Source organism: Eulemur rufifrons, chromosome 9, assembly GCF_041146395.1.
Source record: "Eulemur rufifrons isolate Redbay chromosome 9, OSU_ERuf_1, whole genome shotgun sequence".
NCBI lineage: Eukaryota > Metazoa > Chordata > Mammalia > Primates > Lemuridae > Eulemur > Eulemur rufifrons.
In genome coordinates this window covers 52346309-52371992 of record NC_090991.1, presented here as the reverse complement: position 1 = coordinate 52371992, position 25684 = coordinate 52346309, and the positions used below count along the sequence as shown (strand labels likewise).

Here is a 25684-nt window from a genome sequence, read left to right as displayed (position 1 = left end):
AATAAATTCTTTTTCACAAATTTCCTGAAGCAAACAGTGAAGCCGGTTGTTGGGTAACAGTCTGATCTTCCTGAACTAGAATTTCTGGGGTCCAATCCTGAGTCACACCGACACAGGAGGTCTCGGATCCCAGTCCTGACGGTGCAGCTGTGTGGATGCAGGTGGTCGCATTTCTCATGGTCAGGGACTCAGGCCCCTCCCGTGTTGCTGCTTTGCTGTTACAATGTGTCTTTCGCCTCCGGCCAACAAGTAGGAGGAGAGGGTGAAAATCAAATCTCCCCCCACCCTCGAAGGATGCTTCCTTGGAGATAGTGTGCACACACACACACACACACACACTCTTCCCCATACATCCCACTGGCCAGACTTAGCCACATGGGTGCATCTAAGTGCAAGAAAGGCTGGGAAATGTAGCCCGTGTTCCAAGTGGCCACATATGCAGCTAAAAATTATGACTTTTTTTTACTACAAAAGAAGCAGAGGATGAATGTTGGTGGCAACTAACAATGTCTCTCATCAAGGATGTCATCACACTATTAAAATGTAGTGTGAATGTGTGTTTGAAATATCTGGAAACAAAAGGAGGGGAGATGTGCAGTCTGGTAAGTGCTGCCAATGAGAAACAGGAAATTGCCGTGCGCGGCAGTGACTGGGGAGTTGAAGAAGGCCTCATGGGGCAGACAGTGGGACAGGGCGGGAGCTGTCCGAGGAGGCAGTGCAGTTACTCGTGGGAGCATCGCGTCCCTCAGACGTGTGTGCACACAGATGCAAAGAAAACCAAGGGCGGAATCCTAAGAGTCAGGACATGAACAAGAACCAGAGTAGGTGCTGATCCGCAGTTAGAGAGGTGGAAGAAAAACTAGAAGAAAGAAATGGTGTCTTGCTCACCGGGAGAGAGTGTAAAGTTGTGCGGAGTCCACAGCACCAAAGGCCAAAGATGCTGAACAGAATAAGAAATAAGAGAGGTCCTGGTCTTGGTGACAAGAGGGTCACTTGTGTCCTGGCTGGACATGAATTCAACAGTGGGTTGAGGAGAGAATATGGAAACCAGGATGGTGATTGTACATGCTCAAGTCACTGTGACGGGACACAACCTTTTTACAGAAAACATAAACAAAACATAAGAATTGTGCAAGCGTTGCAAGTTTTGTCCAAGTAGCACTCCTCCTTTCTCTATTCTCCGGGCTATAGTGTCATCTGTAGGCTGGGAAGGGCGGAATTAATGCTCTTCAAGGCCCCCCACCAAACCCATCAATGGCATCGGGGAACAGAGCGAAGGGAGGTTTGGTGGGACAGCAGCACTCGAGTAGAGATGAGAACAGCGCTGCCCTGACTGTAAGAGCACATCTCCTCGCTTCCTCAGACTCCCTCTTTACAGTCGTATTATGAAAGTGTGTATTCCAAAACACCTTGATTAATGAGCATTTTTATTAGTAAGCTCCTCACCTGTCTGTTGTGGCTGGCAGCCTTGATGGACGCTGTGTAAGGGCCACACTTATCAGGTGCCCTTGGGGCGAGGCTGAGGATGCCACGTCCTGACACCCATCGCAAGGCACTCTGGTTCCTTTGGTTGCTCAGCTGTCCCCCCCTCAAGGGCCTGAGTCTGAAACTCAGAATGCAGTGTGAGCGGCCGGCTCACACCTGCAAAGCCACCAGCAGGTGGACGAGAATTATCAGATTACATCTTCCCCAGCAGGGTTAACCCGAGGTAGGGACACCTCCTCGTTCCTTGGGCCATGTCTTCTCCGTTGTTCTTAGCACAGTGTTGGGCAATATCTCAAGGAAAGTATGAGAAGGTGCCGACACCGGCAGCGTGGGGGTGTAGACTAGGGGAGGGTGCAGAGAAGACACTGGGGGGCACGTGATGATCGTAACTAAAATTGCAGCTTCCAGAGTCCAGCCTCTTCTCCACCACAGCAAAAGCAGCCAGAGATAAGTCTGAACAATCCCTTTGAACAATGCTGAGTCAAGGTTAGCTAATTATCAAGGCTGTACCGAGAGGCCCGGTGGCACTTACTTCTTATTCTCTGGTGGCCTCACACGCCCTGGCATTTGTGCTTCCACTTCAGTCAGTTACAGGGACATGTCAGAGCCCACTTCTGGAAGAGACCACTTTCCCACTGGATGGTAAAAGAGTTAAGGACAGCCTTGCAAGGCATGACAGAGTCTCCTGACATGGGCCATCTGGTGAAGTTTCCAGCCTGGAAAAGTACGGAAAATGTAGGTTACCCTACAGGCACAATTTCCTAATTGAGCCCTGGCAGGGATCCAGTGGCCTTGAGCTAATTCATTGCATCATTCCCAACCTGGGAAAACTGCAGGCCAAGAAGCCAGATCTGCAAAAGTTATCTTCCAGCCTTATATATTCCTAAAATATTTCATGGCAATCTGGGGAGGCAAAGCTCCCTATAACTTAATTGGTTTCCCTGACTCAGAGTCTTCCTCCTTTCAGGGCACCCTGCACGCTGCTGGCACAATTCTCTCTCAAGAACAAAAATACAACCTCACTCCCTTTCCCAGAATCTACGTTGACTACAGAATTAAATTTAAGCGTCAAAGCCTGCTGTTCGAGATCCTCTATAAATCTTGTCCCCAAAGTCCCTTTGTCCAGAATGATTTTATTTTCATCTCCACTCTGTTTATTCCTTCCTTTGCTGATTGAACAAACATTTATTGAGCACCTTCATTTACTCAGACGCCGTAGTGAGCACTGGGGTATAGAAAGACACACTACAGGAGAGCAGGTTGCCGTCAAGGTGCTCAGCCTGCTCTACAGGACAGAACTCCGACAGCTGAAACGCAGCCCAGGTCCCCAGCAGCCCACTGCTGCTCCACCCGGAAGCCTTTTCTGATGGCTCTTTCCATCACCCGTTGGACTTTGCACTTGCACTGTAAGGCCTAATGCCTTAAATTGCATTGACTAATTTCACATACATATTTAATATGTGTTGTTTGGGGACTGGGACCATTGCCATTCATTTTCTTCTATTTTTCATAGCACCTGGCATTTTCCAGAACTCTATTAAATAATGGCTGGATTGAACTGAACAAGCGTTTGATCGGGCCTTTATTCTGAGTGCATTAAACATGCCTCCCTGTCATATGGATGGAGCTGAAGCAGCCTTGGGGGTGATGCTCTCGCCCCCCCACCCCCTCTAGACAGCTCTTGTATACTTTGTGTCACCAAGCAGGGACATCAAGTTCAGGGAAGGGGCTCAGCCCGGGTGGAGAGTTTCTGCAGAGAGAAGCATAGCGTGCATTCCATGAGATTTAGGACAACAAAGGATTACCCCAAGGCCTTTTGCTTCCAGCTCAGAGAAATAAAAAATAGCCAACCCAATCATATTTCTTTTTGGCTTGTTTGTTTCATAAAACATAGTCCTCGCTTTGCCTACTCTGACGCCACTTGTGTCACTTTCTTTCATGTGCCAGGTCAGGACTTTGGTTAGTAAGTGCAGCAGTGAGTCCCCGGAAGGTGTGGCTGCCGGTCACACAGCTGGGGTTGGACGTGCTGCTTTTAACTGGCTTCCAGGAAGGGATGGACCAAAGGCCAGGTGACAAGGGGCACTGGGTAAGGAATGAACAGCAGAGCATCCTCAATCCATTTACTTGGAGCAGCCTTCCCAAGGCTAACTACGGAAAACACCTCTCACCTTCGTTCTGCGGGCAGAGACGACCACGTGGGGAAGACACGGGAAGGTCACCAGAGCCCAGAGCTTTCCCACTGTCTCTTAGTTGTGGCTGAAAGAGAGGACCACTCGGCCCCGCAAATCTCCCGTTTCACCTTGAGAGGGTTTCTGTTCCATTTCTTATTCGGGATGCATCCCGCAGCCAGGCATCCTACAGCTCTGCCCCAGAAGGTTCCCTGCACACAGTGTGACCTCCAGCTGAGAGTCACACATCTGCTCATTTCACACCTCGCTGAAGATTCCATCTTGTATCCCTCCCCACCGTGGCAGGGCCTGTGTGCCTGATGGAGACATCACAGTAGCACAAAGCAGCTTTTAGGGTTTTTCTCCTCCAAAGGAAAGGGGAAAAAATGTTTAAATTGGATGTTGATGGAATTTGGTGTCAGGAAATGTATCTCGCTGGGTTGTTAAGCTCGGATAAGAAAATGTTTATGAAAACACTTTGTAAATGGTTAGGCTCTATGTAAATGCACCCCACTGCCAGGCATCCTACAGCTCTGCCTCCAGAATGTTCTGTACACATAGATTATTATTATCACCTCCCTACGCCTCTAGTTGGTTACCAGCATCATCCTCTATATTTAGATAAATTCTTCCCCATCTTAAATTTACCCCAAACAGAAAAACAATATGAGAATTGTTCAAAAGACCAGTCCTCATTTATACGGCTCTTAGCACAGACAGGCTGAAAATATGCAGGGGTCCTTCTTGGTAAACCACCTTCTATAATTACCAGCTAAATAGACTCCAAGGGGCGGGGGGTGCACAGAGAGACAGTTACCTTGCTTAGCTGGGCCTCACAGTCTCTGACACCCCTCCGAGTTCAGAAAGCTCACTCAGCCCTAAAACACTAAATTGTGAATGCATAACTGCACCTAAAAGGGTCTGTGCCTGCCAGCCCAGCCTTGTCCTGGGCCTCTGGTCAAGTGCTGTGCTCGTGCCAAGGTGTGACCTTCAGATGTCTTCGTGATGGTGGGGGGTTCTGCTGCACCCCAGAAATGTACAACCACACTGACGCAAAACCAAGAACCCGCATGACCTTTCTCCATATCCCCAGGGACAACACAAGGCTCAGGAAGTGCCCACGGTTGTTGGTGTACTGCCCTAACAAATGACCACAAACTGTGTGGCTTAAAACAACAGAAATCCATTCTCTCACGCTTCTGGAGGCCACAGTTCTGGAGGTGAAATCAAGGTGTTGGCAAGGCCGACACTTTGCCAATTAAAAGCAGTGAGTCCAGCCCCACCTCCAGCTGTGTGACTGGCAGCTGCACAGCCTGGGGACGCGTTGCTGGACTGGCTAACTTCAGTCCTGACCCGGCATTTGAAACAAAGTGCCACACAGCTGCATCAAAGTAGGCAAAGTGAAGTTGGGAGGGTCATTCTGACTCTGGAAAGTGGACCCCAAAACAGGTGTCTGGCCTTAGGCCAAGAGGGTTCTTGGCTTCGTGCAGGAAAGAATTCAAGCACAAGCCTTACTTTGGAAAGCAAAGCAACATTTACCAAACAAACAGCAAGCAGGTGACCCCACAGACAGTGCAGGGGCGATAACAATGCTGGCAAAGTCTATTTATGGCTATTTCTTGATTGTATGCTAACAAGGGGTAGGTTATTCATGGACGTTCTGGGTAAAGTGCAAGATTTCCAGGAATAGGGGTTCCTCCTCTTTTCATGCTATATAGAGGTAACTTCTACGGTTGTCATGGTGATTGTAAGCTGTCATGGCGCCAGTGGAAGTTTCCATTAGCATGTAACTCATAATAAGCAGAGCATAATGAGTTACAAGGGCGAGCAGAGGTCGTTCTCTAGCCATCTTGGCTCTTACTGGTCTTAACCTATTTCTTCACTGCATTCTGTTTTCCTGGTTTTGTTAGAGGCCTTGGTTCAGGGCCTGCAGGGGGGGTTTCCTGTCTCACCAGCTGCTGGCGGCCCCAGGCATTCCTTGGCTTGTGGCCGCATCCCTCTAGGCTCGGCTTCCACCTTCTCCCCTGTGCCTCCATGAGTCAAACCTCTCTCTCCTTTCTAAGGCCAACTGTCATTGGATTTAGGGTTAGCCTAAATCCTATGCTCTCATCTTGAGCTCCTTAACTTAATTACATCTTCAAAGACACTATTTTCCAAATAAGGTCACTTTCACAGGTACAGGGGTTAGGACTTGGACACATCTTTTTTGGAGGCCACAGTCTACCCTCTACAGCTGTTTAGAAAACAAACCCCCATTGGAGGGAGGGGACACACTCCTGTTCACTGTCCTGCCACTAGCATCAACCTTGTCAAGCACGGTGCAGTGATGAGGAGCCCGCACCCCACAGAGTCGGCCTCCCGGACCCCACGGGTGCTCAATCTTGCCTGACCCACACACCTCTGTCACCCATGAAGCAAATGAGGCCAAGGGAATGGCGGAGCTGCCCTGCTTGTCACTCTGTAGACCCCAGGCTCTGAAAAGAACAAGGACGCTGCCTTTGTCAGGACTGGCCTTGTTCAAAGATTCAGGCACACCTGTGAGAGCTCGACTTTACTGCCACAGCACGCTTGGACACACAGAGGGCTTCGCTGGGGACCAGCCTCTTAACCGTACAAGGAAGCATTCGAGGACACCCTATGATGCTGGCAACCTGAGCTTATTCCACACCCAGGGAAACTGAGGCACAAGGCAGTCTGGTTGTTTAGTCCTTATAGATCAGAACTTTGGAGCCAGTTGACAGTTCCCCTCTCCCCATATGACATGTCAACACAGTGCCCTGTTCCCTTTGGTTGCAGATTAATAACAGCTCCCTCCAAGAACAATGGTAGCTCCCTCTGTTGCGCACCAATTCTATCAGGCCCCGTGCCAGGCACTTTACGTGCGTCATCACCGATCTTCCTAACAGCCCATTCGCCGATGGGGACAGCAAGGCACAGGGAGAATAAGTGACTTTCAGAGCACAAAATCTGAACCCAACACTCTGACTCCAGCACTCACAGGGGAGTTCCTGCTCCGCTCACTTTCTTCTGTTGAACTCACGGTTTTCCCTTTTTGTTTTTTCTTCTAGTTCTCCAGTTTCCAGATTTGTCTGTCCAGGTGTCATGGTAAAAAGCCCATCAGCCCTAAGCACGTGAGGCTCATGGGATGGCCAGGGCCATCCCACTCAAGAAGGCCCCCCAAGTGAACACCTGACTGAGGTAGGTGCCCGTGTCCCCGGACACTCTGGTGACCAGCAAACCAAAAACACATTGGCCCTAAAACATTTCCATACAGTCCCTGTGTAGCAGTTGAACTGCTTTGAGTCATAAGTTCTTTACATAGCAAGTGGCCATAGCCTGTATGACTCGGTAAGGTTCCATTCATTCCTCTGAGACTTATGACGTAGCTCCTGAGTGCCCAGCATGTGACATGTTAGGAGGAAGAAAAAAAAAAACCCTACAATTTCGGAATCTAGGGATTAAGTTCCCATTTGAGAATGCCGAATGAAAATAAAGGTATCTTTAACTTGGTGAGAATCATAGAAAGGGTTTTTTCTTTTTCTGTCAATCCGCTTGTTCTTACATCCTAGCAGGAAAGGCTGCCAGGTCAATTTGGATCCCAAAACAAAGTATCAGAGCCTCATTCTCTGAGGGAAGACATCGAATTCGCCGTCTTAGTTCTGCGGCCCTTGCTTTAAGCGGTTAAGCCACTGTACAACACGCTGAAAGGAATAAATGGTTTCTCCTCAGCTGGTTCCAACTTGCTGAAAGGAACACTGAGAAAATTTACAGACTCTGTAAACCCAAGTTGCCTCCAAGTGGCTTCTCTTACTCCAGCCCTCAGATTTGCAATGCTGGAATTGGAGTCACCTTCAAGACCATTTCATGTAGACTTCTTAGATTTTTAAGAAGTCCGCATCAAATAATGTCTGATAAAAGTTTAGCACTTTTCACGGCTAAGGACAAAAGTTAATTTTGAGCCACCACGGCTTAAGAGAGGGACGTTAGTTCAGTGGCCTGCCTCGTGTGACCCCGTGATATGCACCTAAGGAAATCTGGGCCCCGTGACTTCCAGGTGGGACCTGTTTGGTTCCTGAGGTTCCCAGAGACAGGGCAATGTCCTGAAGCAGTTGCAAGACAGGGTTTTCGCTCGTGTCTGGCTACGATTATTTTCCATGAGGAGCAGAAGTTCTCCTCAATAGAGGAACCCATCACCACAGCTCCTGCCACAGTCCTCAAGGGCACTTCTGGCCACAACAAGGATAATTTTTAAAATGTTTTTAAATCAATGAAATTTTTCAAATTATAAAATAACATACACCTTAGCAGACACACAGACTGTCTACCGGCATCTATTTCCCCACATCTTCCTTCCCAAGGCCCCGACGTTGCGCGGTGTCATCCTCCGGCACATGCCGGCGGCTCCAGGGGAAGCTGGCCCCTGCCGCAGCTCCAGCAGGTGGACTCAAGGCTAAGGCATCCCTCCTGCCAGGGACCGATTTAGGAGGGGGCCTGTGACACAGTTCAGGGCTTTCTGGAAGGGTTCCCACACTCTTAAAAAGGAGACACCAGAAAAGAAGTCCCGTGTTTCCGTGTCTGGGTGCTGTCGTGCCCACACTGATTCCCGGGCTGCTGCAGCCGTGTGTGCCCAGGAGGGGAAGCGGCCTTTGACGGAGGGATGCTGAGACTGCAGAGAGGAGAGGTGGAAAAGTCAAGAGGGTGATGTGGCTGTTCTGGCCGTGCCCGGGCTCCTCCTCTGCTCGACTTCCGGGTGTGTGCACTCGTCCACAACTTCACGGTGCAACCCAGTGCGAGTCAGGGCTTTCTGCTCCTTATAGCTAAAAGCAACATGGACACATGCTCATTTTAGAAACGTGTCATGCAGAGACGCATAAAGAAAATAAAAATCACCTATAATCTCACCATCTAATAATAATCACAATTTATGTTTTCTTGCCTTCCCATCCCCCTTAAACAACTGATTTGGTGGCATTAATTGCAATAATAGGATTACAAAACCAATACACTACTTTGTTTTTTTTTTTTTTTAGGATGTTCAGATCACATGATTTATTGAATCAATTTAAAACACACAGCAAAAAACAAAACCCGACAGAAACTAAAAAACCACAAGATGATAAATATGGGATAGGTTTATGCACTGAGGATAGGGTACAAGTAGCTGAAAGGATCACACCCCTGACTTCTGTGTTATGTACAAGGGTCATATGTCCTGTCTGTCCCTCTGCCACGTCAGCCCTCCCCATTGCTGATGTGTTTATGGAAATAAGAACTGAGAGGTGAGCAAGAGGGCCCAGCAAGCAGGAGGTGCCTGTGGCCAGCACACACCCCTTCCCGGTATGGCCAGGGAGCCGCTCACCAGTTAGCCCAGTGACCAGCCCTGGCTTCTCCTATACACTACTTTGTATTAAAAAAAAATTCAAATAGCACGATTATTGAATGCAGAAGGTAAACAGCTCCTGTGGTCCCATCCCCTGAGCGGTGGACTCTCTGCAGGTTGTCGTCTATTCTGGGTATTTCTCCCAGAATATCAGTGTGTTCTAATGTATGGGCTGTTCCTGACTAATGAGAGCTGCCACTACCTTTTAAGCCCATACGAGTAAACTGGGTTGTTACAGTAGCCAAACGTCTGGGCCCTGAGAGTTGGAAGCCAAGAGGAGCAGAAGGGACAGGGACAGGAGTTTCCACTCCTTTCTGCAGGCAGCATTGGCCCAGGCAGACAAACACGGTGGGGAGAGCCTGGGCTTTGAGCACGAAAGATCTGGGTTCAATTTCCTGATTCACTGTTAAAGACTGTGTGGCCTTGGGCAGGCCCCTTAACCTTTCTGAGGCTATTTCCTCATCTGTAAAACGGGAATGATAATGCCTAGCCCAGTCGTAAGAGTTAAAGATAGTGCACATGGTGTGGCCTCAACAAATGGTGGCCATTATGTCTCTTTCTGGACTCTTCTACACTTCCTGGCATCTCTTTTCACAGCCTCCCTTCTTGCTTGTCTATATTAGCCATGGGGTTCACGGTTGCAGACAACAGGATCCACTCCAGCTAATTCATACCAAAAGAGGCTTAGGAAGGGATAGAGAGAGCTCACATAACCGTTGGGAGGGCCAGAGACACAGGCACTAGGCAGGCTTCCAGGGACAGCCCACTCCCGGAATCACACTGAAGAACTGGCTCCCACGGGAGCTGCCAAGCCAGGATGTGGCTGCCTTGCTCCTGTCTCCAGAACCAAGCTCCCTCCGCCGCAATCTGTGCCAACGGAACGAGGCCCTGTTCTCTGCCTCTTTCTCCACCTAAGTCAGTTCTGACTTAAGGTCTCCTGCAGGAACATGCAATTAGTTGAATCTAAATCCCACATCTGAACTCCAGCAGGTTTTATATTCCTGTGTTGGAAAGGTGCCTGCACTCAGAAAGTGAGGAGAAGGTTCAAAACCTTCAGGACAGCCTCAGATAAGGAGCAGAACAAGCAGACACTCAATGAAGTTGGAGGACCTCTGTTCTCATCCATCACAGACGGCATGTGACACGCTCCAGGTAAATTCTCAGCTGAGCTCAGACGTGCGTGGCCAATCAAGGTAATTAAAATATCCTGTTCCTCGATGTATGTGTCTAATGGGCCCTTCGAGTTTCACATTTTTGCAAAGATGCTTGCCAGCTCTGATCTCCAACCGATGACCTCTGAGGCAGTATGACAACAGACCTGAAATTGTTTTTGGTGCAATAAAGGAAAATATTTTTAGTAAGGGCAGATCCACACCTAGGGTCAGTTCAGCCTGGGAAAAGTCCCCAAGGTCAGCTTCCTGAAGCTGTTCTTGATGTCCCAAGCTGCTGCCTTTTCTTTGGCATTGGAGCAGAATGTATCTGTAAAAGCTCTGATTTTCCCAACAGTCAGTTTCTGTAAGGGCAGGTGGAGCACAGGTGGGTTTATGTAATCCAGGCATGACAGACATAAGAGAAGTGTGAAGTGCTCGAGCATAAGGGCCCTTTGAGACTAATCAGACGGCAGCCTCTTCTTATGGATGAACACATTAATTACCTGCAGTTATGGATGGTATTTTGCATCACTCCGCATAAATTATTTCATTAAATACATACTCTTTTATCCTGTGGGTGGATAAAAGAAATGTTGCTTCTTGTCCTGCCAGACAGCTCAGGTCCTTGACAACAGCCCAGTCTGCTCTTGCACAAGGACACCAGCTCCTGTACAATTTTCCTCCAGCTAACTTTCTTGTTTAATCTAATGCTGATGAGGACTGGGTGTGATGTGAGAGCCCTCCTTCCAACTCCTGAAAGGTATTCTTTCCAGGGTAGGACAGACCCTGGAATTCACCCATAGCCCCAAAGGACAGGTGGCCTAGTGATCTTCCAAGCTGTATTTTCCTCCTTCCTTCGCTGCATGCGGACAGTCATTTTTCCTGGATGTTAAGATAGCTTGTGGGACCCCACTTAGGAAGTCAGCAAAGCCAGGCTGCCTTCATCGTGTTGAAGATGGTGGGATGGTTACTGCGAGGTACTAGTTCTTTCTTTCTCTTTTTAAATCTCCTGGGATTACCTTGCCAGTCAAAGCCTGTGCTCCCCGCATAATAAGATGGGAACTCGGTACAGAGGCGATGCTAATGGCAGCTAAATATAGACAGCAGCTTCGAGGTGCCTGCATGTGTGCCTGCCACGAGCACTAGAACAATCAAAGGAAGGAGGCTTTCGAGATGCATAATTATAACGTCGACTTAGGGAAGCATGGCCTTCTCTGGCTGGGGCCAAGGCTCTCCCTGAGTTAAATGACAGCTGGAACTGCTCTGTACCGTGTTCATTTGGACCCAGCGGCACCCGGGATACTATTACATAATGAAAAATGTCCATTGTCCTTGGAATGTGCATGGCTCAGAGGACAGTCCTTAACTGGGTGGAGATTAAGAGTTTCATTAATGAGTCACATTTGTTCCCTTATAATTAGGGTGACACACACCCAGGTTGGCCTGAGATAGTCTCGGTTTATGCCTAGTGACTGAGGTAATTATTAACAACGCCCCCTTCGCTCTCTGAAGGGACCTGGCTGGGAGACAGACTTTAAGAGCACTGATTTATTGTCCTCCAGGAGAAGAAGGGAGACAAAGCCCGGGTGGCAATGGACCCCCTTGCGAGACCGCCTGGGTGAGAGGGCCGTAGGGTGAAGGAAGAGGGAGAAGCAGCTCTCCAACCCCTTCTGAAGAGCGGCCTGCTGTGCCCACCCCAAATGACTCTGAGTGGCCACACACCTCCAGCCACTGGGGCCCTGCGATGACCAATGAGAGCCAGGTGGATCTGCTGGCCTACTGTGTGCCCAGATGGGAAAAATCAAATGATCCCTGCCGTCTACTTGACCCTGAAGCTGACGCAGATGAAACACACCCTTGTGCAGCCTTGGGCTTCCGGTCCTAGGTTCAAGAGAACTTCAGTGCCAACTTTGTGCAGGAGGACGGACGATCTGTCAGGCAGGTCTTGTTTTTAGGGTCTGCTCATCGTGCTGGGTCCTAGGGAGGCCGATTGTAACAGGCCCGATCACCCGGCCATTGTACACAGACTCACCCCGTTGGTGAAAATGAAGAAGAAAGCCCGGGAGACAGTTTAAAGGACTCTCCAAGACCTCAAGGCCCCAAACTAAGTCCTTTCGCTGACTCCATCACAATGACAGACTTCCTTATCCCTCGGCCCTACCGAATGTCTCTTCCTGCAGGAGACGGCAAGGTCAACAGGGGCTGGGTTTTCTTGAGTAACTCACTGGTGACAGGCCAAGTCCATGGGGAGAATTCTCTTCTCAGGGTTGATCTGTGAGGTTCCTCTATAATTCATCAGCCCCATCTAAAAGACAGAGAGCACATCGATCACCATTAGGCTGTCAAAACATTCGTTCAGCCTGTGAGAACAGCTTATTGGGGCTTTTAAAAATACCAGTCTCTTGCAAAGACGTTGACTGGATTTCTGCATGCACCCACCCAAAAAGTGCCTCTGCATACAGCTTACTTCCATTGCATTAGAACAGAGAGAACTGAAAACTGCTGGGTAGATGGCACTCAGCAAATGCCAGAGATAACCAATTCCGGCAAATGAAAACCATGCTTACCATTGCATTTTGTAAAGAGCGGGTGTTGGCCTGGAATCACGGTCCAAAAATCCTCCCACCACGGCCCCAGCCCCGACTCGCATCCGCGGGGTTAAGGAGGATACCTACAGTCAGATACCTACTATGCATCCTGCCAGGTAGCTCCTCGGAGATATGTGAGGAGGTTGCAGAAAAGTCTATGAAATTCCAGGATTGTTCAAACATCCTGTTACTAATAAAAATGTCTCTTGAAATTCCAAATCAAAATCCTTGACTTTTTTAGCAAATTTATGTCTGTTGCTTGTCAGAATTGTAAAGCACACTATGAAAATTGATAAAAATATGAGATTTCAGTTTGACGGTGCCCCAAGAGCCAAAGGCTATAAACCTGGTCCCTCACGCGGCTGCCTGTCCAGAGAGGAGCACACACCTCCCTCCCTGGCTCCCTCTCCAGAACTTGGAGCCTCTTCCACCTGGAAGGTCTTTTCTCCCAATCTCTGCCCTCCAAAATCCCACACCATCCTTCCTGGTTCAGTTCCTCTGTGTAACACCTAGATCCAAGGGTCAGAATTAATTCCTCTTTCCTGTGGGTTTTGGGTCTAGGTTTTGCTAATATCGTTATTACAGTTCTCGTATCAATAATATTCTGCCTTATTGAGGGGTTCCTCAGCCACACCAATTTCTTGCAACAGCAAGAACCCTCAAAATGCTTAAATTGATGTGAATTTTTGCAAGGTTTAAAACTATGAAAGTCAAAACTTTCTCATTCTTCTTTTAGTTTTCTTTACCACACAATAAGCTGACTTCAAACAGGCGTTGATAAAGAGTATTTTAAATATAAGTGTTCTTGCTTCTTTCTGCCAAGTACACCGAGACACTTGGAAAACATCTCCCACGGCCTCTCTCAGTTCCTTTTCTTTAAGAAACAGTGATTTGTTTCTTGTGTTTTGAAAGTAAAAGAACACGCTGCTTTGGTTGCAACAACTCCCAGGGTAGTCAGCACCAAAAATATCCCTTTTTTCGGAGGTGGCAGGCACCTTCCCCCATCAGGGAGGAGCAGTAGCCACTCAGAATGAAGGCCCGAGACCTCCACCGCCCTCCGCCCACACACACAGCCAAGAACAAGGGTCTAATCCCCAAAGGGCCTGAAACAAGTGGGATCATTGGTGAAACACCCCTGCCCGAACTTGGAAAGGTTAACCACAAAGGCCTGGAGCTTTAAACAAAATATACAGCTGCAGATGCCGCCGCAGGTTATGGAAAAAAACCACATTTGCATTTACCAGTTTGTACCTGGTGCTTGGTCAGACACAGGAAGGAGTAGGAAGGGGACAGTTTTCTGGAGCAATTGAATGACTAAAGGCAGAACAAGAAGACAGCTCTGCTATCAGGAACTGAGAAGAGACCTGTGTTCCTGCGGTTTATAGCTGCCAGCCTCCAGACAGTGCTATCGGGACTTAATGGCTTGTTTAAAGTCTGTGCCTGCCTCTTGAATCAGGAAGGGGGGAGGGGAGGGAAGGGAGTGACTCCTGGGATTATTTCTCAGCTAGCCAGGTGGCCACACAGTGTTATGAAAGACATCTTGCTTCGGGCGGGCCCTGCAGGCTGACACCTGCACCTCCTTCCCACCCAAGGCGCCCTTTGCTGATTTTATTGGCACCTGCATTTTGCAGCCAGAATCTCTCTCCTGGGACCAGAAGGCTGTGCCTGGGGAGTATTTTAGGCCTGTGAGTAGGATAAGAGATTGACTGTCTGCATAAGGTGGGAATAATAAGACCTAACTATCAGGTCTAACTCTCTGCTGCAGAAGCCTTAAGGATCTTTATTTCTGATCTGAACTGTTTGTCCTAGAGACGGTGATAACTTCAGCCCCGGAGTGTCTCAGGGGTAGATTATCAGGGAGACTTACTTTGGCTGGTGTCTCTTTCTAACTCATTCTTATCGAGTGTGTTGCTGCAGATGATTTTTGGGTGCATTCAGCCTGTGTCCCAGCAAAGTACCCAGGAAGGGAGGGCTGGCTGGGAGGGCAGAGAGGTGAGACTCTGGGGTTCTGTGGGCGAGGTGGCACTGACCTCTCAGAAACACAGGGAAGGCGACCTTCCTTGCAGGCAGAAAGGAACATTAAGCTATCACTGGCAAATTACCAATACTCTGTCCCCATAAAAGAATTCATTTGTTTCACATATTTTTCTAGAGTACACCATCCTTTTACTTAAAAATTTAATGTTTTAAGCAGAAAAGCTGTCTTTCTGGATAAGATCTCTGTGCATTCCTGGAAAGAATAGAAGATTTCCAAGGGCAGCGATAGCAGATGATAATCTGCTCAAGGCTTAAGTGCTTTTTAATTAATCTTTTTTCAACATTAATCGTTCAGATACACAATTAGCTGCTCAGGGCCGTCCTGGGAGGCAGTTTAACACACCTTATAAAGATATCATCAATGTAGATAACTGAGACCTAACTTTTCTCATCTCAAAAGCAATATGTGTATTTCCAGGAAAACTTTCGAAAATAAAGATAAGAAAAAGAGGTTGGGGTAATCTTACCACTTAGAAATTATCGTTCTTAACTTTTTATTATATGCCTGTGGTTGGCAAAGTGATGCCCCTCCCCCAAGATGTCTACATTCTAAGCCGTGGGACCTGTGACTATGTTAGGTCACATGCAAAGGGCAGTTAAGGGTGCTGGCCAGCTGACCTTAAACGAGGAAGATTTGCCCGGCTTATCCAGGGAGGCCAGTGTAATCACAGGGTCCTGCCTGTACTTTAATTTCAGTTCACTAAGGCCCAAGTCAGACTTCTGACTTCCAGAACTGTAAGATAATACATTTGTGTTGTTTTAAGCCACTAAGTTTGTGGGTTTACCATAACTTGTTAGAACAGTATAGGAAACTAATACGGTGAGTGCCTTCTAGTTCTTTTTCTTTACATATATATTTTCAACATAAAAGCACAGGACCAGCCCAGCACTTTGGGAGGTGAAGGCAAGAGGATCACCTGAGGCCAGGAGTTCAACGCCAGCCTGGGCAACACAGCCAGACCCCATCTCTAAAAAAAGTTTTAAAAATTTGCCAGGTGTGGTGGCACCCATGTGTAGTACCAGCTACCCAGGAGGCTAAGCCAGGGGGACCACTTGAGCCCAGGTGCTGGAGGTTACAGTGAGCTATGATCATGCCTCTGACTCCAGCCTGGGCTTAAAAAAAATAAATAAATAAATAAGCACAGGACCACACTGTACCTAATATTTTTAAATAAACTTTTATAGACGTCTAGCAGAAAAGCACAAATCCCCACTATGCAGCTGGATCATCACAAAGACAGCATACTGTGTGACTGCAACTCCAATTAAGAACTCAAAGGTGACCATGACAGCCCCTAGAAGCCCGTCCTATTCTCAGTAACACCCTCCCCAAAGAGAACCTTATCTTGACTTCTAACATCATAGCCTAGCTTTCCTGCTCTTGAACGTTACAAATGAAATCACATAATGTTTTCTTTTTTATTGAGATATAATTTACATAGAGTGAAATGTACAAATTTTAGGTGTGTTTCTACATATGCATATACCCAATTAACCATCGTGTGACTCCAGATCAGGAGCATGTCCCCAAAGCTTCCTGACCCCCTTCCCAGCCTATATCCTTCTCCCCCAAATAATCAGTTTTCTGACTTCTAGCACTCTAGAATTATTATTTTTTTGAGACACAGGGTCTCGCCATGTTGCTCAGGCTGGAGTGCAGTGGCTATTCACAGGTGTGATCATAGCATGGTCTCAAACTCCTGGGCTCAAGTGATCCTCCCATCCTAGCCTCCCCGGGTAGCCAAGACTATAGTCTCACACCATCATGCCTGGCTTACCCTAAAATTACTCCTGCCTGCTTTTGGATTTTGTATAAATAGAATCATACAGTATGTGGAAAACGTGTTGTCCTTACTCATCAAAATATCATAAGCATCTTTCCACTGTACAGTTGTGCCACAGTTTGTTTAATCGATTTCTCCTTTTCGTCTCTGGTTGCTTGCCATCTTGGGCTAATTTTGAGAATTAAATAGCCGAGATGCATCATGTCTCTTACGTTTATAGCGGTGGCTGCCGGCTGACTCCTCCCACAGCATTATCACCAGGTGAGTGGCTATTCCCAGAGCCACTTCCATAATCGATCTTTGCAAGATCAAGGCTCTCTAAAGGGAGACTGAGGACTCCTCCTCGGAAACAATCGTTTTTCTTACAGTCCGACATATAAACCACTTCCTCTCCCTGCAACTGGGCAACCAAGAACATATTTTATCTCCGGAGCTCAGTCAACCGGCCTAATTAGCGGAAAAGTCACGGTTCAGAGCTTCCTGTTATGGGACAGGAACTCTTCTCATGTATTCCTTGGAAGACAAAGAACGTTCCTCAAGGAAGACCAAGTAAACAAGTCCACGCCTCTATTCTGGGTAACATGACAAAAGTTAAAAGGAAGCAGTTGGCCTGCAGCCAGTTCCAACTATTGTGCTGTTTGCACAGAAAGTACATTATTAAGAAGCACAGGGGAGCCCAAGGAAAATGTTTGCAAGCCTACAAACTATGAATTATGATACCACTTTCAAAAAATAGGCATATGAGGATAGGAGCATTTTATGCATTAATTAATGTAACAGCTAACAGTGTCAGACTGTAATGAGGCTGAGGGCTCTTTGGTGGCTGGAAATTAGTAGATGCTAAGTATGCATGGACTCTCTTGTTCCTTTAGAATATATGACACAGTATATGCTTCCAAGGCCAGGAGTGAAAAATAAAAACTATAAAAAGCAGAGAAAAAATATACCTTTGGACAATTAATTTCAGTTCATTCTCTTTCAGAGTGTTAAACAAAAATTACAGGGGGCCATTGTTTTGGACTAAACTCCTGCACCAGGCCCCAAAAGACCAGACTAAAACTTAAAATGGAGTCACCCAGGCTCACCAAACTGAATCTGAGCTGTCATCTGGCCTTCCAAGAAATCAGGAGAGAGAAATAATAGCCTAGTTTCCCAAACAGGCCAGTTTCAGTCTTCAACCCGCATGCTAATGAAGTTCCCTGTTTTAATCCTCAAGACTAACCTGAACTGGTCCCTGCCTTACAAGGAAAGTAACTTCGAAATGACCAATCCAATCTTTGTTCTTTGTTTCTGCTTTCTCCAGCCCTTCTCTGTCCACAAAACTAAGTTCCTCTGCTCTGCTCACTGAAAATTTAGGCTGTTTTATGGGAAGAAGTGTTGCCTGGCTCTAGAATCAAAAATAAAGCCAATTGAGATCTTTAAACTAAGTTTGTTGTAATTTTGCCTTTTGGCAGAAGGGAGGTAGTTAAAACATCAGACAACGTCACTCGGTGCATCTGCAGTTCCAGCTACTCAGGAGGCAGAGACAGGAGGCTCTCTTGAGCCCAGGAGTTCAAGGCTATCATCGTGCCTGTGAATAGCCACTGCGCTGCCACCTGGGTGACAAAGTGAGACCCTGTCTCTAAAACAACAACAAAAACATCCCTTACAACTGAGCCATCAGATTCATTTTCTTGGGATGACCACAGTTTTAACAGGACCGAGATGAAAAATTATTTAGGATATAAGACAACATGTGCACATACAATAATCTTGTGAAACTGGGGTCCCAGCTCTCTGGCCCTCTGTTTATTTACCTGTGGGAAGGATCCAAGAGCAGCATGGGGTCAAGCTGGCCTCCCACCTGTCCAGAGGTGACACAGGGCCACCCCCCTGCCGGACTCAGGTTGTGCCGACCATGTTTAACACAGAAACTCCAGACTCCGGATACGGACGATGGCAGAGCCCCACAGCGCGGAGCTGCTTTATCAAGATTTTATTGAACATGCTTATTTGATCCCACTACACACTTGCACAAAGGGCTGGAAGAGGCCGGGTGCGGATTACACCTGTAATCCCAGCACTTAGGGAGGCCGAGGCGGGAGGATCGCTTGAGGCCAGGAGTTCAAGACCGGCCTGGGCAACGTAGCAAGACTCCATTTCAACAAAAAATAAAAATAAAACTGCTCGAATGGGGGAAGTACGAGTCCATGCGTGTGTGTGTGTGTGTGTGTGTGTGCACGCGTGCATACATGCACATGGGTGTGTGTGTGCTGCAGGGGGCCAAACGCCGACTAAACGTCAATGCCAATTGTCATATGCAGAGACTACAGAATAAAATCAGTCAGCAAAGTCCCCTTCTCAAAGGGACTTTCAGGTGTTGCCAATAGTGTTGGCAAGCTCCAAGTCAAGCTTGAAAACCAACTCAACCACTAGCACTTATAAAACCTTTTGAATTCTACTGTGAGACAATCCTGTGTTGTCGTTAGCAAGAAAGTCAAGGACGGCACCTTTAAATCACTGGGATCACCCAAGACGCTCGGCCTGGAGAAGGTCGTGTTTTCCTCGCCGTGGGTGGGGACCTCTGATCTGGTCTGCAGATTCCCGTTTCTCTTCTCTCTTCCCTGCCCACTTGGACTTTCTCAATCTCTCTCTTTTTCTCTCCTCCTATGTCTTCCTCAACTTGATACAACACAGCATGGAGATATATAATAGATAATTTGTACTTAAAATACTTTTAATATTTTTGTATTTTTCATTAGTTTGAAACCACACGAGCGGGATTCTTTCTTTTCGTCCCAACCCAGGGCTCGCTAGTCACGTGCCTCTGTCCCCGTCCATAAAGTGGAGATAAGAACGAGACCAGCCTCAGCAATCCGTTTCAGGGGTTAAATGAGACGGAAGTGAAGGGGGCCTGGTGGGGGCCAGTGGAGCTTGGGTGGGAGCTGTTTGCGGCTCTCTGTTCTGCAACAGGACGCTCAGCCTGAGGTCTGCAAGCGCCTCAGGGGCCAGACAAAAAGAATTTGTCCTTGACAGGGAGCAGTGAAGAAGCCCAGGAGGGAGCAGGCCTGCGGAGAGGAGGGAAGGGCAGAGAAGAGCTGCCCAGGCCGTCCTCTGCTCCCAGCAGCCTTGGGGGGGGGGATTGGGGGGCCTGTGTTGGCTCCACTGGGGAGAGGCCAAAGTTCAGGGGCCAGGGTGGGGTAGGGGAAGAAGACGTGAAACTTAACCCAGGTGAAGGTCCCTGCTTCATAACAAGCACTTTGTTCTCATTGACCAGTGGGGACAAGCATTTCAGCAGATCACCTGCGAGACCACGCATGGCAATTTGTAGGTCTCATCTAAATCTGAGGTCACCAAAACCGTCTCCAGAAACAGCGCTGGCTTCGGCAGCACATCTACTAAAATCAGAAGGACACAGAGATTAGCGCGGCCCCTGTGCAAGGATGACTTGCAAATTTGTGAAACATTTCATATTTTTAAGAAACAAAACTAAACACAACAGTCTCCAGAAGCACAGGAAGGGCACAGGGGTGTCTTTTAACCGAGGCCCTGTTCCAGGAGCACAGGGCTGAGGTGAAACTCGACATGGCCAGTCCCTGCTTTGCTGGAGACCACGGCCTCGGAGCGGTTGTGTAGGAGGCAAACATCTCCCCGTGGGGCCCAGCAGGGTCTGAGCAGCTGCCCAGGCCCAGTGCAGCCAGCAAGGAGGCCGACAGCAGCATCCTCCACGGAAACCCTGGAAAATCACTTAGGTTTTTTTTTTTCAATTAAGGTTTCCAAATAAAATACAGAACCACCAGTTATATTTTGAATTTCAGATAAATTTTCTTAGTATAAGTGTGATATTATGATAGCTGTACATTGGTTTTCATCCACAGTTCCTGGCTTGCGGCTCCCACAGCCCTTGCTGTGATGTGGGGGACCTTCAGGCCTCAGAAAATGGGATCTCTCTCCCTGATCTCCCGCCCTCCTTTCCCCCCACCCAAGGCAGGACTGTAATTCCCTGCCTTTCCATAGAGAAATTCTCTGCCCTGCCTTGTCTGGTTGTGGGTCACAAGACCCCCATTTCAGAAGGGGCCTGCCCCACGTCCTGGAGGAAGGATGCTGCAGAGAGAGGCCAAGAATCCAAACACACGGGCCTCGCTGCGTGTCCCCACTCAGCCTATCAGTGTCGGATCACACCCTTTTAGCCCAGTCACACCCCCCTGCAGTTGCCAATCGTGCCTATCCAGTGAGGTCTCCCCAGAAGGCCCAGAGGACAGGGGTCGGGGAGCTTCCAGTAGCTAAACACGCGGAGGTTCCGGGAGGGTGGTGCACCGAGACAGGGCGTGGACGCTCTGCACCCTTCCACATGTCTCCCTGTGCATCTTTTCATCTGTAATCTCTGTAATATCCTTTATGATAAACCAGGAAATGTGTTTCCCTGAGTTCTGTGAGCTTCACTATCAAATTAATGGAACTCAAGGAGCAGGTCGTGGGAACCCCAGCTTGGAGCCAGTCGGTCAGCAGTTCCAGAGGCCTGGACTTGCGAGTGTGTCGCTAGTGAGACAGTCTTGAGGACTGAGCCCTCGCCCTGCGGGATCTGAAGCCGTTTCTAGGTAGACAGTGTCGGAACCGGATTGATTAGGTGACACCCAGCCGGTGTCTGCTGAACTGCCTGCTTGCTCAGCGGGTGGCCAAAAGCCCCCACACTCTGGCCTCAGGAGCCTTCTGTGTTGACTGTCGTGGTGGCGTAAGAAGAGGACAGGTGGGGCTTTCCACTCCACATGGCCCGTGCAAGGGACTCACTATAAGAATTATTCATTGTTCATCTGAAATTCAAATTTAACTGCTTGTCTTGCAAATCTTGCTAAATCTGACAACCCTACGCTGAATGGCTATCTCAAATGTCTCCTAAAACACCCCTTTCCGGCCTTCTCTTTTCTGCATCTCCCCTCACAGCAGCCGCTCTCCTCAAACTCCAGGCCTCCAGCTCCCTGAAGTCCTGGGACCCCCTTCCCGCTCATTCCTACGTAAGTGAGGCAGACAGGGGCTTCCCTTCCATGGAGAAATGGTAAACAGCATAACGGGGTGCTCCCAGGAAGGCCCCGGGCCTCTGGCAAGCACCACAGGCATCTGCTCCGACCTGGTTCTCACAGCGAGGGCAGACGGCGGCGGTGGGGTGCACAGGAAAGGGAGACTCGGGTTCAGTCAGGTAAGGTTTCCCACGTGGTTCCACAGCAAAACCAAGGCTTGAGCTTTGAACAGAATACTGCAGAGTCTATCATTTGGTGAAAATACAACACATATAGATCGGTCCTGTCCACCAAACCACTCCTAGGGGTGATCACACAGTGACACGATGCCTTTGCAAAGTCCCTCTACTTTCCCTGGCAAAGCAGCTACTTGCTTGGGCTCAATGACAATCGCCCTCCTTCCTACCAGGATATAAACAGAGATGTCTAATCTATAATCCTGTTTATACCACAAGGGTCACACCAGGGACGAAGACTCCTTCCCATGAGAAACAAGAGTCCCAGGCCGACAGGCACTTCCGGGCCGGCCAGGCGCACCAGAGAGGCTTGGGAATCTCAAGGAAGGGCAGGCGCAGACTGGAGCTGCAGGAAGGCCCGGCGGTGAGTTAGACGGCCTCTGCTTCACGGTCTCAGAACACTGGTGACGAAAGGCAGTTACGTGACCTTTTGTGGTTCATAAGCGTGATGGTCGGGTTTTCACACGCATGTGTGAGATGTGCCTCCCTCAAACCTAGTGACGACGGCACATTACCTGTCTGACCTGGGGAAAAAAAAAGAAAGGCAGTCAGAAAAAAAAATTCTGGGACAATACTGTTGTTCTAGGGTCTCTACAAACTCTCCCGACAGCAGTCAACTCTTTGGCTTTATTAATCACCTAGTGTAAGGGCAAATATAAACTAGAAATTAAAGACTTGATTCTCCCTGTTGAAAACGGGAAGACACCCTCCACCCCTTTTCTTGCAGAACTTCTCTGTCTTTTTCAAACGCTTATAAATCTTTTTAGGGGTTAGATAGGTCTCTCACCAGCCTCACGACTCAAGTTATGTTTCCTAAAGGACCCTAGAGTCATCTCTTTGAACGGTAATTAATAAGGAAGGTAACTCCTGGGAGGGGATGGGCCCAACTTATCTGTCACCTGACTCCAAACAGCAAAACCCACTTTCCTACTGACCGGGCTGCACCCGCTCAGCTACGTGCCGGGGAGATTCTTTCTGTCCTTGCAGTTCCGTTAGCGGTTGCCGGCCGCTCATCAGATTTTGGTTTATGCTTATTCAACAATAAGACTGTTTTCTTTCACTTCTACCTTTGTGCAGAGGTTTTCTGGGCGGTGAGATTGTTTTTATTTCCCCAACATGTGACCCCAGTTTTATTAAGCAAACAGCAAGGAGGTCTTTGCATGGTATTAACCGCCTCTTGCTAATAAGCAGCCTCAGCGAAGCCACCTTGCACAATATAGAAGCCCAGGTGAATAAACTACAAGAAATCGTGACTGTGACAGGACTGTGCTAGGAAATTCTTCCCTAATGCAGGAAATTCGCTGAAAGGAACAACATCAACGTGTACATAAATAGCACTAGCAGTCAGGATTATACATGTGTCCTACAAAGTAAGCCTACACCTAAGTCAGTCCCACCATCTGTGAGAAAGGACAAGCCCTCGTCAAGGTGTGGTCCCCAAACCAACAGCGTCAGCCCAGCCTGGGAGCTTGAGAGAAATGCAGAATCTCAGGCCCACCCCAGACCTACTGAACCAGAAGCTGCACTTCGACGACATACCCAGGGGACTCCTTTGCACATTGCTTGGGAAGCCTGGAACCAGACGACAAATTCACTTAAGCTCTTAGACCAAAATGCAACGAGGTGGGCCTTCTGGACCAAGACAGAGATTTAGCCAAGACAGTTATGATCTGGTTTAAAAAAAAAAAAAAGGACTGTAAAATAAAGGATTGCCCCTGTAACATGCTGCAATAAAAAAAATAATAATAAAAAAATAAATAAATAAAGGACTGGTCTAAACTAGGCTTGGGACACAGCCCTTTCTACCTGGTGTAATTCATAATTTCCTTCTGGGTAGAGATTGGCAAGATGGGTAAGTTTTCTGGGAAACCAGTTACCCACCCACCCACTGCCTGTCAGGAGCTTTAGCCAACATTTCTTTTTTCATGTAGCCTAACGATAATCCAGCCCTTGTTTTCCTGAAAATAGCCCTACGTAAAAATGAACTTCTGAATTGGCATGCTAGGGCCCTGCCCCTTGCATACGAGATTGTAGCAAAACTTTAACCCATACTCGTAACTCAATTGTTGGAGAAGTCATCTTTCGCTCACCTAAGAAAAAATTGTTACAGCTAGATTAATGTGATTGAACTTGTGTAAAGTTCTGCTGAGATGCCACCAGCAAATGTGGGAAGAATTAGCAAGCGGCTCAAAGAAAGCCCATCCAAAGAAGAAGCAAGACAAGTCGGGGGGAAGCAAAACAAGGCAGAACAAAGGAAGTGCAGTGTGCACCGGAGCGCAAGCTGGAGGATGAGCTCTGCAGATGCCTAATCACGTAAACACTAAGTGCTGACTCAAACAGGAAGTACAGAGGATGAGGAAGGAGAAGCAGAAGAGGGAGTAGGAAGAGCTCAGTGTGAATTTACCAGAAAGGAAGTCAACAGGCCAGGGCAGCGTGTGCTACCCAGATAGGGCCCAGGCCGACTTGCAAGAAAGGGCGGGAGTGGAAAACACCTTCTCTGGCAGGACCGGAGCAGGGGAGTGTGGCTTAGTGTCAGGAGCCTTTCAGTTCTATGAGTTTAAACCAGTGTATGTTTTGCTTTAGGAAAAAATTTAAAACAAAAAGAAACATGAAGTCAGAGGAAGTAAAGCCTTCATTTCATTTTCACCTCTTAATAACTCTTTTTGTCATTCCCACTAACTTTCAAAGGGGTGAAGTATCTTGGAACAAAGCTGGCACGTTGGTGAAGGGGACTGAGATGTGCATTAGGATTCATGGGGGGCTTTGCCCATAACTCATCTTGATATAAGATGACAACTAAGCAATGTTTCCAAATAGGCTCACGCCAGAAATTTGACTTTAAGCGATCTGCTTGATGCACAGAAGCCACGCACGGGTGGAATGTGGCCTCCAGAGCCTCTAGTGGAAGTCAACACTTTCCCAAGTCGTGGCTTTGTTAACAAGGAATTTGCTGTTGAACAAAAGTAGAAGTCTTATTTTAATTCAGTCCAATAATCTACATGCTTTCCTGCTGCTGGCTGCAGTTCTAACGTGGCATTGCATAACCACGTTACATAACTCTCCACAGCTGACAGTCTGTGGACATGTGACCTTCCAGTGACTTACACGGATCTGCTTTCATCACATTAGCAATAAAAGAACTACTTTTCTGCTGTAGCTGCATAATTGCTCTGAAAATAAAAACTCCCAGAATAATTGTTTTGTATGCATTCATCGGGTGTAACCACATAAAACCCAAATAGGCCTCCTGCTTGTAAAGATTACAGAAGGCACTTTCTGCATTCTTCTTGATAGCAATTTAAATAATGATATAAATGAAATAAACATATCTATTCTGCTGAAAAATCAAATAAGTACAGGGATCCTAAACTCAAGGAGCTGGTGCAGAGGTGGCAACAGACAAGGGAACAATGACAAAATAGGGTGAGTTCTATGAATGAGATGTGCACGGGCTGAGGACAAACCCAGGGCTGAGCTCCTTGTCACTCTGAGACAGGCCGTCTTTGGCTTGAACACGGTGGAGGACACAAGGTCTTCATGTGAAGGTCGGCTGTGCCAGGAACTTTACCTGTCACATCCAAATGTCTTTGTCCACATCACTCATCTCGGGACACAGGGTTCGATGGCCAAGAGGAAGATAAAGCTCCCTAAACATAGAACTGGGATCCTCTCATGGGCAAATCTGTTAGCACCAGAATGGGAAACGCTGCTAATGCAAACTACTTTTTTAGGGGAAAATGGTCCCCAAAAGGCGACAGTTAGAAGAGAATGTGAGCTACAGTACTCAGAGGAAAGCACAAGCCCCACACTTTCCTGCGTGTAAGGCCCTGTGAGACCCGGCCCCTCCTGTACCCTCATAAA

At 47.9% G+C, this 25684-nt stretch overlaps 1 protein-coding gene and 2 non-coding genes across 3 annotated transcripts in view; 2 read left to right on the top strand and 1 right to left on the bottom strand.

Annotated features, from left to right (window-relative positions):
- Positions 1-25684, bottom strand: part of SEC14L1 (SEC14 like lipid binding 1) — a 90018-nt gene that overhangs the window by 58431 nt on the left and 5903 nt on the right. The window lies entirely within an intron of this gene.
- Positions 19947-20050, top strand: LOC138392727 (U6 spliceosomal RNA). The gene has a single exon (XR_011235011.1). It is a non-coding gene; the product is annotated as a U6 spliceosomal RNA (small nuclear RNA).
- LOC138392794 (small nucleolar RNA U13) lies at positions 22248-22348 on the top strand. The gene has a single exon (XR_011235065.1). It is a non-coding gene; the product is annotated as a small nucleolar RNA U13 (small nucleolar RNA).